The following is an 18,436-nucleotide window of genomic DNA, read 5'->3' on the forward strand; positions in this document are numbered from 1 at the left end:
AGGTCTGACCTGGTGGGCAGAATGACACTGGCGAGCAGAACTCAACGGATACACCAGCACCATTTATGAATGGTGCCGGTGCATCTGGCCTCCCCATTCCCATTGAATCTAAAGGGCATAAAATGGGAATGGGGAGTGATATTTTCCGGTGCCCGGGAATGGGCAATTGCCAGGTCCGCCGGGGCTGTAATGCACCGGTAATTGCCCATTCCCGGGCACCGGAAAATTCATGACTCCTGCGGCAGCCGTGCCTCTACCGCCAGGGTCATAATGAGCCCCGATATCTTTTTGAAGTCACTCTGCATTCATAAAGAAATTATTTCTGTTATGGTTCAGTCCTTAAAGGAAATCCTTTATTTATGAAGTCAACTTGACTTCAAAAAGAAACAATTTCTTTTTAAAGTAATAGGGCTCCCCTTAACCCCATGACAGGTGTGTGTATTGGTGAAAGGGTGCACACTTAAATGTACGTGTGACTGCCTGGGTGTGCCTGCATGATGAAAGGGTGCACACTTAAATGTTTAGGTGGCTGCCTGTGTGAGTCTGTGGTGAAAGGGTGCACACTTAAATGTACGGGTAGCTGCCTGGATGTGCCTGTATAGTGAAAGAGTGCACACTTAAATGTATGGACGGCTGGGTGCGCATGTAGGTATATGGTGAATGGTGTGTGTGCTTGTGTTTAGGGGTGCAACAAAACCTACATTTCGGGGGGCTAACCCTTCAAATGTTGGGAGAGGCGATAACTTCACAGGCGCTGGGGGAGGGAAACACTTATTTGTGTGGGGGCATCCAATTTCTTTACGCATTTTAATGAGACTATTCTAGTGCAGCTTCTATGTTATAAGCAGTTAACTCTCTCCTTTAATGTTTACAGCTCCCACTTATGGACTGTTGCGATAAATGAGTGGTCTCCTTCTTATTGGTAATCTTCATTACTCCTAGCCCTATTCTTCCTCGTCCCACTATGTGTGTATGAGGCACTCTGCCTCATACACAAGTACTGGGATGAGGTAAAAGTACATGGAGGTAATGCCTCACTTAGCTACCTGTAATCATCATTACTCCAAGTCCCACTCTTCCTCATCACAGTACTTACCTATGAGTGAAGGAGCCTCATATGTAAGATCTGGGACAAGGAAGAGGTACGTTGAGGTAATTCTGGGCCAAGGAGCTGATTTCGGAGGTTGGGTAGGGGTGGGAGGGAGAGGGGATGTTTGTGGGGGGGGCATGATTATGTGACAAATCATAATGGTTGTCCATGTCCAGTCTAATCAGGCATGATATGTAGTATTAGTGGCTAGAGAGGCATTTTGGTGCAGCCAGTCTAGTCATTCCTCAGTTTGGTATTACTTTTATTTTATAGCTTTGCATTTCTGATGAAGCAGTCCTGCAAAGTGTAATTACCTGGCTAGACTGGCATTTGGGTGCTGCTAGACTAGTCGTTTCTTACTGGGGCATTGTATATTTTTCTGAGCATCTGTGATAAAATTATATGATATAAGTCATTCATAACGCGCCTGTACACAAGTGTTTCTAGGCGCAACAAGACACAAGAGGGAAGATAGAGGGAGGACAATACAAACAATCTTACTTGGCCTTGTGTCATTTAGCTCGTGCAGGTGCGAGAATGAGAAGTGCAAGGGGAAAGGGAGTGGGAAAGTGCAAGGGAGAGGGGAGGGAAAAACAGGGCTGCAATTTTCTGAATAAGTGCAGCCAGGGCAGTGCAGCTTTGGGTAGTGCAAGGAGAATAAGGCACTGTAGGGTTACAGTTACAGCTCCTAAGTGGGTGGTAGGCCCAGAGGCAGTGCAGGGGTGACTGATCAAGAAAGAGTCTGGACAAGAGTGAGACTCTGAGGGTAGCCCAGCAACCAGTCGGTACAGCAGACAGGTAGGTCAGGTAGGGCAGGAGGGAAGGGAGAGAGAGAAAGCAGAGGGGAAAAGGAAAGTTTTGAGCTGCTTCCGGATCTTCAGGGGGTCCAGCTCAAGTTTGAGAGGGGCAGGGAGGCCTTTCCAGAGGGAGGTACCTGAATAGGAGTTCGATCTACCCCCACACTCCACTCTCTGCCTGGGGAAGTGTCTAACCCTTAGAGAGTTGGAGGTAGTTGGAGGTAGCTGAGCGAAGTGCTTGAGAATGAAGGTATTTTGGAAGAGAGCGATAGATGTAGTGTGGGCCTGGGCCCAGAAAGCTTTGTGGACAATGCAAAGGGTCTTGAACTTAATCCTTGCAGCAAACGGGAGCCAGTGGAGAGATTTCAGGGCTGGAGAGATATGATCCCTGGGCTTGAGGCCAAGGATAAGTCTCGCAGTCCTGTTCTGGATTAGTTGTAGAGGGCAGAGAGTAGAGGAAGGCAGGTTGAGAAAGAGGCTGTTGCAGTAGTCCAGCCTAGAGAGAACCAGGGCCCTGGAGACAGTGAGCTCTGGGGGAAAGTGAGAAAGGGAAGAGTCCATTTGAGGAGGAGCAGCTGGTAGTGGGATTTCTTGGCGATGTCCGAGATGTGAGGAGAGAAAGAGAGTGGAGTCAAAGATGCCAACCAAGTTTTTTGCCTCACAGGAAGGCGAAGAAAGAGAGCAAAGGTGGGTGGAGAGAGTGTGAGAGGGAAAGCAGGGACATGGGTCCTAATGAGAAGGATCTCCATCTTACTGGCATTAAGGTAGAGATCGGTGGATGCGCACCAATCCTGAATCGTGGATAGTCAGGAATGAGAGAGAGGAGAGAGGAGTCTGCGGGGAGCCTGAAGGAGAGCTGAGTGTCATCTGCATAAGAGGAAAAGGAAGGGATCAGGTGGGCCAAAGGGGCCAAGAAGAGGTTGAAAAACCAGGGTGAGAGGATGGAGTCCTTGGGAACGCCACAGGTATAGAGAGATGTGGCAGAGAGAAAGGGACCAAGTTGCACCTGGGAGGGACAGTCCAAGAGGAAGGAGGTCAGCTACTCAGGGGCCTCATCTGTGATGCCCAGGTTTTCATGGAGTCAATTAATCAGGATGGCGTGGGTGACCGTGTCGAAAACAGAGAAAATATGAAGAAGAATGAGGACAGAAGGAATGCTGTAATCTAGGTTAGAGAGCAGATCTTCACAGGTATTCAAGAGAACAGTTTCCATGCCTCTGGCAGCTCTGAAGCCAGACTAATGGTCATGGGGACAACTGTAACGCTCACCTGACTCCCACGGAGGCGCTGGTCTGGTCTGGGTTGCTGTGACCTCTTCGAGCGTGATGCGCAAGACTCGGAACACCGACTGAACAGGACCCTCAAATCTTGCTTGTCTGGGCCGTAGGAATATCCTTTTGCAGATGAGAAAGGGGATTAACAGTCTGCAGAATAGTGTGCTTGCTCCCCCCTTTCCCCCTTCGCTCTTCTCTAACTTCCTCCGAAATCCCCGGTTGAAGCTCACCTTATGGTTTGAAAGGATGAACTCTCCATCCTGCTTCTGGTGCAGGGGCGCGTGTTTGTCCAGTTACTTCACTGGTTTTCAGAATGGCGCTGGCAAAATCCACTTGACTTTTCCGAGCGGAACGCCGTAAGTATGAAGATTACAAAAGTTCAAGTGTTGAGCCTCCTTTTCTATTGCCTTCCTAACCTGTGATCTGTCCTTTATTTCAGGTGCAGAATGAAGGCGATGCGTTGGGATTGACTTGCCGATGGTAAACTCAGGTGAGTTAGCGATGGGGGCGATCCCTCTTAATGTCTTTATATCCCTCCAATAATGTCTTTTGTCCTTTCCCCATAGGGGCCGGGGTGCGGTACCTGCCAACGAAGCGGCGCCGACCCGAAATGAGGAATGATCCACCAACAGAAGACCGGTAAGTGTTATGGCAAAAAATGAGGCTTTCCTCATATGTTCCTTCTGCTCACCTTTTGTCTCTTCTTCTCTCCCTTAGGCGCAGAGAAGTGGCGAACGGTGCAGACAGTCGCGGTGGAGCAGAGTGAAGCGCGGCGCTGCAGCGAGCAACGCAGTGCTTTTAAATGAAAGTCTTTTCTCAGGAACGCTGGCGTGAAGGTTCCGGATGCAGGTAAGAAGTTTGATAAAATCCTTGGTTTTCACCTTTCTCTTCTCTTCTTTCCTTACAGGTTTTCCAGGATCGAGGCAGGCGTGGCTGGAGACCAGATGCAGGAGCAGACACGGTGAGCGTTCAGCTGCTTGGGTGCAGAACAACGCGAAGCGTGAGCTACTGTCTGGGCGTGGCTTAAATAGCCCCCAAAGTAGTTCCAGGTAAGTATCCTTCCATGGCCACGCCCGAGTGGCAAAATAGTCCCAATGAAAAAATAGTCCCTTTCAGGTCTCAGGGAGGCCTGAATCTTGCAGCATGGTCTGCATCAGGTAAGTGCACCAAAACACCTTCCTTTATGAGCCTGGCGCCTATGGCGCCAGGACTGATGTCCAACATGAGCCTGGTGCCAAAGGCGCCAGGACAGAGTCCAAAGAGCCCCTATAAGGGGCCGCTGGGCTTTTACCCGGGGGCATGATGCCTGCTCCCGGGGGTGCTGGGCCTGGCCTGGTGCTCCGGGGGTAGGCATCATGACAGCACTCCCCCCCAAGGCCCCTCCCAAGGTTGTTCCCTCTGGAGGTTTCGGTTTGTTTGGGAAATTCCGATGGAACCTTTTTACCAGCCGAGGTGCATGTACGTGGTCGCTGGGTTCCCAAGACCTTCCCTGAGGCCCGTACCCTTTCCAATCAATTAGATAGAAAAGTTTTGATTTTGAGATCTTAGAATCCAAAATGTTCTTCACCTCGAATTCAGGCTCCCCATCTATCTGGAATGGTTCTGGTGGCTTTATTAATCTGGTTCCTGGTTGCACTGGTTTTAAAAGTGACACATGAAAAACGGGGTGAATCCGCATGTTAGCTGGTAGATCGAGCTTGACTGCCACTGGGTTAATTATAGCTTTGATCGAGTAAGGGCCCAAATATCTTGGATTAAAAGTTCGAGGTCCCTTGAGCAATAAGTGTTTGGTAGCCAACCATACTTGATCCCCTATTTGGTATGGAGGCGCCTCACTCCGACGCAGATCCGCATTCTTTTTGTATTTCCCTTTCGCTTGTTGCAAATGTGCAGTTGCATCCTTGAAGGCTTGAGTTATCGTGGAATGCAAATGGTCCACTGCGGGCATTTCAAGGCTCAGAGGTGAGTCCAGGTCTGAAGTACGAGGGTGATGTCCATATAGGGTATAAAAGGGGCTTTGTCCAGTTACAGAGTGTACCGAGTTATTGTATGCATATTCGGCCACCCATAAAATATCCTTCTAATTACCCTCCGATTGGTGCAACATACATCGTAAGTATTGTTCAAGGGTCTGGTTCGTTCTCTCTGTCTGACCATCGGTCTGTGGGTGGTGGCTGGTTGAGAGTCTTACGTCGATTTGTGCCAGTTGACAACACTTCCTCCAAAAATGAGAAATAAACTGGCTTCCCCGGTCGGAGACTAGTATGGACGGGAATCCATGCAAACGGATGATATTTTCGAGGAATTCATTGGCTAGGACAGAAGCTGAAGGTAATCCTTTCAACAGAATAAAATGGGCCATCTTGGAAAATAAATCCACCACAACCAGAATAGTATTGTATCCATTACAAGGGGGTAGGTCCGTGATAAAATCTAGTGACAAGGTGTGCCAAGGTGCTGGTGGAATGTCTAAAGGCTGAAAAAGACCGGCGGGTTTTGTCTTTTGGCCTTTGTTTTGGGCGCAAACTCCACAGGACATCACGAAAGATTGAATATCCTTTCGCCAGGAAGGCCACCAGAATTGTCGTTTAATTCTTTTCTCAGTTTTGGCAATGCCAGGATGTCCTTCCATCAGGGTATCATGATGACGGGAAATAACCAGTTCTTGCAATTCCTTTTCTGGCAAAAATAACCGTCCTTGGAAGTAAGGTAGGCCATCGTTGACCGAAAAGTAAGACCCCCTTTGGATCCAATCCTGCAAGGCTGTAGAGTCCAGGAGTTGTTTTACCCGTGCTTGAATGTCTTCAAGGGTTTGTAAAGAGGTTATCCCCAAAATTCTTTGTTCGGGAATTATCGGCACAGGTTCTCAGTTTGTGTCTATTTCTCCCATTCCTATTCGAGATAGCGCGTATGCTTTGCCATTCTTACAGCTGGGGCGGTAAGTGATTACAAAATCGAACTCAGCAAAGAACAAAGCCCATCGGAGCTGATGTGACGATTGAGCCTTGGCAGTTTTTAAATATTGTAAGTTTCGGTGATCAGTGATCACGGTGATGGTATGCCTGGCGCCAAGAAGATAATGCTGCCAAGCCTTAAAGGCGGACTTAATGGCTAATAATTCCTTGTCGGTGATTGCATAATTTACCTCAGGCGGCGAGAACTTTCTGGACCAAAATGCTACGGGTGCAGTTGGTTGGTTTCAGGGTCTCTCTGAGACAGGACAGCTCCCATGGCTAAGCTGGACGCGTCGGTTTCGACTATATATGGGAGATCGGGACACGGGTGTTTCAAAATAGGTGCGGACGTGAATTTAGTTTTCAATTCCTGAAAGGCCTGTTCAGCTTCCTCGGTCCATTCGAAGCGTTTATTTTTCCGCAAGAGTGCAGTGATGGGTTGTACCACATGTGAAAATTCTGGGATAAATCTGCGATAAAAATTGGCAAAACCAAGCATGCTTTGGACACCTTTCACCGAACTAGATGATGACCATTTGAGGATGGCATCCACTTTTCGTGAGTCCATTCGGACCCCTTTAGGTGTCAGGATGAATCCAAGAAACTCAACCTCGGTCGTATGGAAAATGCACTTTTCCAGCTTTGCAAACAGTTTGTGCTGGCGCAATTTCTCAAGGACGGCCCTGACATGCTTTCTGTGATCAGATTCCGAAGAGGAGTACACAAGAATGTCATTGATATATACGACAACACAAACATCGATGAGTTCCTGAAGGACATTGTTCATTAAGAATTGGAAGGCAGCAGGCGCGTTGCACAACCCGAAAGGCATCACCTGGTATTCGAATAATCCATATTTTGTACGGAAGGCCGTTTTCCATTCGTCGCCTTCTTTTACTCGCACCAGATGATAAGCCCCCCGGAGATCTAACTTGGTGTATACGCAAGCGTCCTTCACCTGGTCAAGGAGTTCAGGGATCAGAGGCAGAGGGTAACGGTTTTTAACAGTTATCTGGTTCAATGCGCGGTAGTCGATACAAGTTCTAAGGTCGCCTTCTTTTTTGGGCACGAAGAACAAAGCCGAGGATGCCGGAGACTTTGACGGGCGAATGAACCCATTGGCTAGGTATTGATCTAAATATTGTCTCAAATGCAGATTCTCAGGTTCAGTAAGGGCATAAATCCTGCTACAAGGGGGTTGTGCACCGGGCACCAGATCGATTTGGCAATCGTACGATCTGTGGGGAGGTAACGTGTTGGCCTGTTCCTTTTGGAAGACGTCCTGAAAGTCTTGGTATTCCGGAGGTAGTTGCATGGAGACAGAGGTTACAGACGCTAGACTAATCTTCAGATTTTCTGGGTAGCTGGTTTGTGCACAATCGGGAAGGTTATTCTCTTCGCTCGCCAATCAATTCGAGGATTATGTGTCTCTAACCAAGGGATTCCGAGAATAACCTGAAACTGTGGAGCCTTGATTACATCAAACACAACTGCCTCCCGATGGCCGTCCGGACATATAAGTGTCACTTCAGCAGTGGAATGTGTTACCGGTCCAGAGGCAATTACAGTTCCATAGACTGTGGTGATGACATCTTTGCTGGTTTTAGGACGCAGAGGGAGGTTAATCCTAGAGACCAGTTCACGATCCATGTAATTTCCTATAGCCCCACTATCGATGTATGCCTTTATTGCATGCAACCGCTTAGGCTGTTGCGGATCTACGAGGACCATTGGCACAATGAAATGTGAGGTCTGAGAGTTAGTTTTCAAGCTCGGCAAGCGGACCCCTACGCTTGTCGAGCATGGTCGTTTCCCGAAACAGAGTCTTCATGGTTTTTATCAGCGGCTCCTACCACCTTCTTGGGCGGTTTTGCCGGGCAATCTCGTAGAAAGTGTCCAGAGGACCCACAATAAAGACATAATTGCATCTGCCGTCTTCTTTCACGTTCTTTTTGAGTTAAAGGTCCTTTAACCCCTCCGATTTGCATAGGCTCAGAGACATCAGCACCCTTGGGGTTAGCGTGGGTCTTGACCAACACCCGGGTCTCAAACTTGGACCAATCTGCTTTTCTGTTTTGAAGTCTGTGATCCAATTGGACCACAAAGTCTATATATTCTGTGCTTTCTTGGGGCGGATTTACAACTTGGGCCAGGACATCTTTAAGTTCTCCGTGTAGACCTCGATAAAATAACGTGATTCTTTTATCCTCTGGCCACCCAGTTTCCACAATTAGTCTATTAAAGGTTGCAATGTAGGATAGGAGGTCCTGATTGCCCTGTCGCAGAGATAGGAGTTCGTCATCCAGAGCCTGCCCCTGAGAATGTCGGGCAAATAACCTTTCCATGCTTGCTTGAAATCCTTGAAAATCACGGAGAATCGGGTCATCTTGAGTAACCAGTGGAACTGACCAATCGGCAGCACAGCCGCTGAGATATGACAATACAGAGGCTACCTTGGTCTGGTCATTAGGGAAGGCCCCACGTCTGCATAGGAAGTGCAAACAACACTGATTCATGAATACGGCGAATCGTTTGGGGTCCCCAGCAAAGCGTTCGGGTGGAGCCAGCGGCATGTTTCCAGGTAGATTAATCTGCACAGGGTTACTGGAAACCACAGGAGCGGGGTTCCCCCCGGAACCGGGTAGAGGAGTGTGTCCAGCTTGACCTTGCAAAAACTGTCTAGCCAGGTCATCAGTTCTTTCCTTTGATACAATCACTTCCCTCCTGAGAGCATTAGTCTCTTGACGAGCGGCGTGTACTTCGGCCTGTAATTCCCCCAGTAGTTGGGCCAACTGATCAGTCTCAGAAGTCTCCATAGCGCCTGGGTGGGAATTTGTAGGAAGGCTTCGCATTCTGTAACGCTCACTTGACTCCCACGGAGGCGCTGGTCTGGTCTGGGTTGCTGTGGCCTCTTCGAGCATGATGCGCAGAACTCGGAACACTGACTGAACAGGACCCTCAAATCTTGCTTGTCTGGCCCGTAGGAATATCCTTCTGCAGATGAGAAAGGGGATTAACAGTCTGCAGAATAGTGTGCTTGCTCCCCCCTTTCCCCCTTCGCTCTTCTCTAACTTCCTCCGAAATCCCGGTTGAAGCTCACCTTATGGTTTGAAAGGATGAACTCTCCATCCTGCTTCTGGTGCAGGGGCACGTGTTTGTCCAGTTACTTCACTGGTTTTCAGAAATGCGCTGACAAAATCCACTTGACTTTTCCGAGCGGAACGCCGTAAGTATGAAGATTACAAAAGTTCAAGTGTTGAGCCTCCTTTTCTGTTGCCTTCCTAACCTGTGATCTGTCCTTTATTTCAGGTGCAGAATGAAGGCGATGCGTTGAGGGATTGACTTGCCGATGGTAAACTCAGGTGAGTTAGCGATGGGGGCGATCCCTCTTAATGTCTTTATATCCCTCCAATAATGTCTTTTGTCCTTTCCCCATAGGGGCCGGGGTGCGGTACCTGCCAACGAAGTGGCGCCGAGCCGAAATGAGGAATGATCCACCAACAGAAGACCGGTAAGTGTTATGGCGGAAAATTAGGCTTTCCTCATATGTTCCTTCTGATCACCTTTTGTCTCTTCTTCTCTCCCTTAGGCGCAGAGATGTGGCGACCGGTGCAGACAGTCGCGGTGGAGCCAGAAGAACTCCCGAGGACAGGTGAGTGAAGCGCGGCGCTGCAGCGAGCAACGCAGTGCTTCTAAATGAAAGTCTTTTCTCAGGAACGCTGGCGTGAAGGTTCCGAATGCAGGTAAGAAGTTTGATAAAGTCCTTGGTTTTCACCTTTCTCTTCTCTTCTTTCCTTACAGGTTTTCCAGGATCGAGGCGGGCATGGCTGGAGACCAGATTCAGGAGCAGACACGGTGAGCGTTCAGCTGCTTGGGTGCAGAACAACGCGAAGCGTGAGCTACTGTCTGGGCGTGGCTTAAATAGCCCCTAAAGTAGTTCCAGGTAAGTATCCTTCCCTGGCCACATCCGAGTGGCAAAATAGTCCCAATGAAAAAATATTCCCTTTCAGGTCTCAGGGAGGCCTGAATCTTGCAGCATGGTCTGCATCAGGTAAGTGCACCAAAACACCTTCCTTTATGAGCCTGGCGCCTATGGCGCCAGGACTGATGTCCAACATGAGCCTGGTGCCAAAGGCGCCAGGACAGAGTCCAAAGAGCCCCTATTAGGGGCCGCTGGGCTTTTACCTGGGGGCATGATGCCTGCTCCCGGGGGTGCTGGGCCTGGCCTGGTGCTCCGGGGGTAGGCATCATGACAACAACCAACAGATTCAGTGTGGAGAGCAAGCTGGAAGATGGCCAGTTTTTTCCAACAGTTTGCCCAGGAAAGGGGTGATGGATATTGGGCGATAGTTTGCCAGGCAGGTAGGAAAGGCAGATGGCTTCTTGAGGAGTGGGTGCACAAGGGAGTGCTTAAGGGGAGAGGGGAACATTCCAGTAGTGAAAAAGTGATTACAGAAACTGACCAAGGCTGGAGCAAGGTGTAAATATGGTCCTTCATGGTTCAAGAAGGGCAGGGTAGCGCCTGTTAGGACAAAACTTTCATAGATCGGACTTGTCTAGAAACCTCATCAGGTATTGTCAGAGTTAAAGAGGAGAAAGGAGGAAGAGAAGTAGAGCTGGCCAATGGGGGGCCAAGAGAGGAAGCAGGAGAGGAAATGGAGATGGGGACTGGATGTCCTGAGTTTTAGCAGAGAGGTGAGAGAACAGAGCGATACAGAGGGCCTGGGAGGGAATAGGAGAGGTAAGGACCACAACAGGATTGACCAGTTACTTACAGATATTAAAGAGTTTGGCCATGTTGTTAGAGGCCACTTAGACGCAGGCTGGAATGCATGTTCTCTTCTTGATGAGTGTTATTGCTTCGACTGGCATTTTGGTGCAACCGGTCCAGGTATACCTAAATGTTGCCTGGCATGCTTTACTGTAATGTAATTACACTGGTCTACATTGTGCAGCCAGTTGGACATGTTTTCATTGTGGCATGGCATTTTAATAGCAAAGCATTAATGTTCCTGTGCACTGTTGGTAACTTGCATGTATTGGATTGGTGTTACCCTACAACACCATTGCAAACACTCTGGCTTTTTAGACATTTTTTCTCAGAAAGTGTGCTGTGTATTGCATTAAAACACATATCTATATCTTTCTCCTAGTGCAGTGTGTGGCATACCCCTTCAACAGCATATTTGTGTGTATTGCGAAATCGTGATCATCTAGGTCGGCCCAGAGTGTGTCACGATACGTGATTTGTTGCTCAGTTGGGGGGGGGGCCTCAGCATGGCTCGCAGGGGGGCCCCCACATTTTGTGTTACGCCACTGTTAGCTGGTATTAGATGCCATTTCTGAGGCATGTGATGCTGCATTTGGCACCCGAGCAGTCCCTTTGAGTATGAGGCTGAAACATGCATCTGATGACTATACCAGGCAAATGAGACATTAGGCAAAATTAGAGTGTATTTCTGAGAAATTGGAGGCTGCACTTGGCATCAGATGGCAGCGCCTGCACACATGACTCTGTACCTTGCCTACTGGGACTATGCCATGTGTCTGGCAAGCTAGGCACCACAGGCCTGTGGTGGAAGCACTTGGGAAGGTGGGGTTATTTTTCAACATATGACTAGACCTACTGGTTCATTACTATTTTACTTGAATAAGATTGCAGTAACTGGACAGATGTGGCATACCTGGATATGCTTGCTCTGCTGAAATTACACCTGTCATAACGTAAGCCCATTCTTGACAATTCATGGCAGCACAGTAGCACACATGTGGTTGGTATTTTAAACAGTCTTTTGTCTGCTTAAGTAACTAGTTGATATTTTACTTATCCTACATTTATCTACTTGTTTTTTTACATCTGTGACATCATTTCCTGTGATGTCAACAGGGACAAAGTTCAGGTGACAGCACATCTGGTGATGTCATCAGGCGTGTGCTGTCACTTCCCTCTTCCCTTGGCATTTTGGTGAATTTTCATCCCTGCTAGTACCCATGGTCTGCTATCGCCTTGTCCTTCCTCATCATTGGATTCCTTTGGATTCCTTGGATTCCAAGAGAATTTGCTTGAATCTAAATTTGCTCTTTTTCTTCAAAACACGTTTTGTAACCAGATTTACCAACAACTCCGATCATTGTCTATAAAACACATCTATTCTCATGTCCTGGTTTGGTTTGGCGCCACAATAGGCCAGTGCACAGTGCACTACCTTCCCATTTCGACGAAGTGCAAGTGAGATGCTTACTGTATAGTGGGGGTTTGTGGTGATGAGACCATGCACTTAGGTCTTGAAAGTGTTACTGGCACTTCTCCAGGTATAGTAGATGCCAACAAGTTGCAAGTTGGTTGTAGGTAGATTCAATTGTTATTACAAAAATCAAATCGAAACTGCAGTCAAACCCAAATAAAGAAAAAAATGTGTGGCAAAGAAGTAGGTTGCTTTCAAGTGTTTTAAATTTTAAATATTGAAATGAGAACAGCATCCATTCATTATTGGTTTGCTCAATCAACTATTATCCAACATGTGTTTCTCACTCCTGGTTTACCCAAGTCATTCAACACAATTATTTTATCAAAGTAAAATGTAACATATAAAATATGTCATGAGTCTTTTGTGCTGTGCTCATCACCACCGTAGTTTGGCACATAATATTTGAGCAGAATATTTCACTTATGTATATGACCCTGCCTACTTATACTGACAAACTCACAATATACTTTAAATATTCAAAAACGAGATTAGCATCTTCTGCCATGCTGTTTGACAGGCTGGCGTGTTAATATGTGCTGCTGTGTGAGGTCAAATTCACCCATTTGTGATCTTGTGTTCTAAAGATCATCCAACAAAATATCACGAAGATCAGACCAGGTGGTGTAGAGTGTTCAGCACCTGTAAATACAGCTTGTGGTGCAGAGCTGGTGCCCATTTATCGTTTGGGTGAATTTTTGTGGCATAAGAGAGAGAGAGGGAATGGCGTTCCAGACTAAGAATATCTGGTTGGTATAACAACACGCAATGTCGTGGCATGAAACTTCCAAATCACTACAATCTCTTTTTCCAAACCTCTATGCGTACTACCATTCATGAGTGAGAGATGGAATCGGGGTTCTGAACTGAGAATATCTGGTTGGAATAGCAACGGGCAATGCCATGGCATGAAACTACCAAATCATTAAAATCTCTTTTTTCCAAACTCCTCCACTGTGCTACCCAATAAGAAGTTCCCAAACAATATTTTCTCCAATCAGCAGCTTTGTAAAAGGCAAGTCGGGTGCCAGGCTTTCTTTTTCCCAGCTGCACAGTGATTTCATATTGGGCTATGTTTGGGCTATTGGGCTATGTTTGGGCTATGTTTGATGGCAGATCTACACCAACCCACACCCACTTTCTGTACCGCCACCCACTTCCACTCTCTCTACAACATTACATGTGCATGTTGGGTTATGCTTCAGCTATTTTGGGCTACTTTCGACAAGTCCTCCTGAGGCTGCTTTGTTGTTCATATTTTTTGTCCCAACTGTTAGGAAAGATTTCGTAATTGTAGGTAATTTTCCTTCCATGTGGCAACCCCTAAACTTTTTGCTGTTGTTTTCACCTTGTTCTTGACTTTGCCAGAGAAGTGCAGCCTTCTGCCGCACTCCTCTGGGCTTTCGCTCTTTTCTTACGGGGAAACTGACATGCCCTTAAGACAGTCAGTACCGGGGAACGCTGTTTCCCGTAGTTTCTTTCATCGTGTTGCGGCTTTTGCGCAACATGACACAAGAGGGCACTGTAAGCTAAGTTACAGCTCTCTTGGGTCTCTAGCCTTCTACAGGCCCTAGATACTCTTTTAGGATGGTATTTGATTGGTGCAAGTCATTCAGGGACTGGAATGGTGGCAGCGATCGTTTTGTTTATTTTGAGCTCCTTTTGGCGTTCTGAGCACGTTTTTCGCACTGAACCCAAAATGGTGGCCTGGCTCCCAAAATGGCCAGACCACGAGGCTCCTTTGTCCTGTCCACTGACCGTCTTGCCCCCTTCACCTTCCCCAGGTCGGGCGACCCGGGGCCTTCCTTATTTGGGCATGTACTTTCCCGCGAAACGTGGTTGCTTTCGCGGGCTTCTACATGTCGTTTGTGTGCCTCCAGGGTGTGGGCTGGGATGTCTGGTCCCAATACACATCCTGGGTGCCAGAGAGTCTAGGGTGGTGTGAATGCCTGGGACCACCGTGGTCCGTGATTGGTCCACGTATGGTGTGTGTGTTGATGAGCGGATCTCCCATTGGCTCCCCTCCGTTTTGGCGCGAAGGGAACCGTGGATAAGAGGGAGCTGGAAACACCACTACCAGGTCGATCTCCTGAGTTCTCACGAACGAAGGAATACAGGAGCCAAGTATCCTGCAACCAAGAGGCTGGACCGAGGAATCGCTGGTGACCCGCTGAAGGAATCCTCCTTTGCACTGCTGTCGTCCTGTGAAACCCTTTCCTCCTTTGATCGAACCAGAAGGCCTGTACTGGTGCTTCGACCTTTGGAATAGCAGGAACAGCTATTCCCGGCGACTTCATCATCTCCTGCCAAGTAAGCCTTCGGAAGTGTCTCTGGGCCATCCAGTTGACTGACCAGCTTACAAGGGAGTCCTGCTCTGTAACCGCCGCCAGGTTGTGTTGTATTCCGAGTCCTTGTCACTCTCCCACGCTTCGTACACTTGGCGTTCCCAAGTCTGAAGGGAGGAGTGTACATTTGGCTCGAATACACACGGCCGCTCCGTTGTCCTGCTGCGGCAACAAACTGTGCTGGTTTCGTCGATTGGGACGTCTTTTTGCTCTACACAACTACGAGGCGTTCCCTGCTCTTCTGAACCTGCCAGCTGCTGAAACTAACGTGGAGAAGCCTGGGTCTGCTTGCTTCGGGGACCGGTGAGTAGTTTAGCTAGGATCTGGTCGCCCTCCTGCAGTCGCCCATTGCTTTTCCCCGCTGTGTAAAAACAGCACCCTTTTGTCCGTACTCGCGCTCTGCTTCTGCTCGCTGTGGAGGCTGCGCTTGAGTTGCGGAACCTGTTCTCCTTCTGCTGTGCACTAACCCGAACTGCCTGACTTCCTCCGAAGAGCTTCCCCTTTTGCCCGTTGGCACCGGCGTGGCAGGTACTTTGAGCACAAGGCTCCACTCTTCGCAGGGCTCGGACTTCCATCTAGTTAGGTGTCTCTGAAGGCGAACTGAGTCTAAAGCGTTATCGCACTGCCTGTTTTCCTTTCCTTTCAGGTGGACTACATATTTCGTGCTTTAAACGCTTGCGACTGTGCATTTGTATATATATTGTGTTGATATGGTATGTGTTGGTTTAATATTGTGATATTGTGATTTTCTCGCTACGGTCATTGTTTTAAAGGCCTTAAAATAAATGTGTATCTATTTTTGATATAACAACTGTTTGGAGTAGTTTGTAAGCGCTCTTGCTTTGTGTGCTCATTGCGGGCTTTCAGTCACCCTCACCCCTCTTGAGACCTAGTCTTGACCGCCGCGATCGCTACCTTGATTGGTCTGGCTTGTCCAGAGGTTACCCTGTTCCAAGTAATTAGGTTGGCCTTCTGAACTTCTGCGCCACCAGGACAGAGTTCAGAAATCCTTCTTAACAAATTGGTGTACAGCGGTGGGATACGACTGAAGGTATCCAGTGTTGCGCTCGAACTAAGGCATTTCAGGTTATTCCAACCAGTACACGTAGTGAATTGTTGTAGTATAACTTTAAAAAGGCCATAGTCCTATCAAACAGTATGGAAACAAATACTGTGTTAACTTTAAATGCTTCCAAATCAGAAACATTGAAGAAGATGTGTGCCGAGAGAGGTGTTTCCTCTCAAGGCACTAAATTGGAAATGATCCAAAGAATCGTGGCGTGGCAAGAAGCGCAGCTTGACGCTATAACTTCTGAGGACAGTGCGGAAGGTGATGGGGCTGCTCTCACTGGTAGAACCGACGGTTCTGCCGCCGCACTGATCCATCGCGACCACGAGGACAGGGAGGATGTGATGTCTAATGTTTCCTCTGCCAGTGCTGATGGGGAGGCTATGCTTGAATTCAAGAAGCAAGAGCTGCGGTTTAGGCAGCAGGAGCTTGAATTCAGCATAGCCAAACTAAAAATCGAACAGGCAGAAAAACAGAAAGACAGGGATCACCAGTTGGAACTGGCCAAGCTTCAGGTTGCAAATGGGTCCAAGGGTCCTGGACATGGGTCTGGGGCTTCCTCTCATCCACGGTTTCCGAAAGATCTGCTCAGTGTGTATGAAGAAAGGAATGACATTATGGACTGGCTGAATGCGTTTGAGTATGCATGCGAAGTTCAAGAAGTTGACAATGCTGATAAGATTGCGTGGTTGCTCAGTAGACTGCCCCATTCTGGCTGTAGTGCCATTATGGAAATGTCGAAGGCTGAGCGAGCTGATTTTGCAATGTTAAAGCAAACTCTCATTTTAAAGTTTGGGAAGACTCCGGCCCAATATTTAAAGCGTTTTCGAGAGTATAAGAAAAAGGAAGGTGGTACTTGGGTATCTTATGTCGCTGAATCTTTGAAAAACTTAACTGGCTGGGTCGAAGGTTATAAGGTTTCTACCTTCGAAGGCATGATCAATCTTGTCATGCTGGAACACATTTTTGCTTCTTCTTCCCCGGAGCTTAAGCAGCATTTGGCCGATTCGAAGGAGATAGATCCTAAGAAGCTGGCCATTGCAGCAGACTTATGGGTGTCACATCGAGTGTCCCATAAGGACAAAACTCATCCTGGTAAGCAGGAGGAAGGGAAAAAGTCCAAAGATATGGAGGGTGGGGAATCTGCTAAATCTTCTTCCCAAAAGGGCCACAAAAAGAAAAACAAGGGTAAGACACAAGAGAACTCACAGGGTAGTGGAGGTCAGCCTCCGAAACAGAACTCTGGTTACAATAAGCCTCCCTACGTAAACAGACCCACTGGGGCTTGTTTTTCTTGTGGAGCAACTGACCACGTGAAGGGGTATCCCCGTTGTAAGGTTAGACCTTTGGGGGTCCACTCCGCTAATCTGGCCTTCTCCTCCTACGAGGAAGAAGAGATTACAGGAGCATCCTTCTCCTCAGACTCATTTCCCAGCGGAATAGAGGCTGAGGTAGTTTTAGTGTCCCTGGGTTCCTGGGAGCCTAAAGTCGCAGAGGCTTATGCTAGGATTCCGGATAATACCAAGCACTACTTTAAAGACAGTGTGCTGATCAATGGAGTAGATACTCCAGCTCTTAGGGATAGTGGGTGCAGTCGCACTGTAGTGGATTCTACCTTGGTAGACTCAGAGGAAGTTGCCAGAGCTACTCTGATGCCCACTAAGTTGGCTGACGGCCCCCTCCGTATGTTTCCAGTAATACCTGTAAATCTTACTTTAAATGGTACAGCAGTCAGGATTCCAGTGAGCATTCAGAGAAACGTCCCGGGAAAGGTCTTGTTGGGTAATGATCTCAGAGCTTTAGGGCTCGTAGGAGACACTGCCGAAAGACCCTACACACGGTCTCAAGCACGGGCAGCATTGGCCAAGTCCAATACGCCGCCCCAGCCGAAGGGGAAACCCAAGGCGAAAGGAGTCTACAAGTCAAGACGAGGGAAAGAGAATATTCCCCCGAGCTCGCCTACCACTGCGGTGTAGGAAGTTGGTCAATCGCCCGGGCCTGACGAGGAGGTGGCGATGCCTGAAGTATTCGACCCCAACGATCATCCTGAACTAAAAGACTTGTTAGTTGAAGGAGGTCCTGATAGGGACGAATTCAGTAAAGGCCAACGTGAGTGCCCATCTCTGGAAGGCCTAAGGAGACAGGCCTGCTCCCAGCTTGAGGGTGAACCTCCTGGGACGCATAGGATTTATTGGGAAGGTGGACTCCTGTATAGTGAGCCCACAGAGTCTACAGAAGGAGACCATAGGAGGTTGGTGGTTGCCCTTGCTGTTAGGCCCTTCCTCCTGCAGTTGGCGCATGAAGTTCCCCTTGCTGGTCACCTTGGTATGAAGAGGACCAAGCAAAGGTTATCCATGCACTTCTACTGGCCCAAGATGGGGGTGCAAGTAGAAAGTCACTGCAGGAGTTGTGCCTCCTGCCAGTTGTCTGGTAAGGTTGGCGCGACAATCCAAGCTCCGTTGGTACCGCTCCCAGTTGTGGGGGTACCATTTGAAAGGGTAGGGATCGACATGGTTGGTCCCCTTGACCCGCAAACATCCTCGGGCAATAGGTTTATCCTGGTGCTGGTCGACCATGCAACCAGGTATCCTGAGGCCATCCCATGGAAAACTGTAATTGCCAAGTCAGTTGCAGAAGCTTTACTCGGCATATTTACTAGGGT

This window comes from Ambystoma mexicanum, chromosome 5q (assembly GCF_040938575.1).
Source record: "Ambystoma mexicanum isolate Mex_15411 chromosome 5q, UKY_AmexF1_1, whole genome shotgun sequence".
NCBI lineage: Eukaryota > Metazoa > Chordata > Amphibia > Caudata > Ambystomatidae > Ambystoma > Ambystoma mexicanum.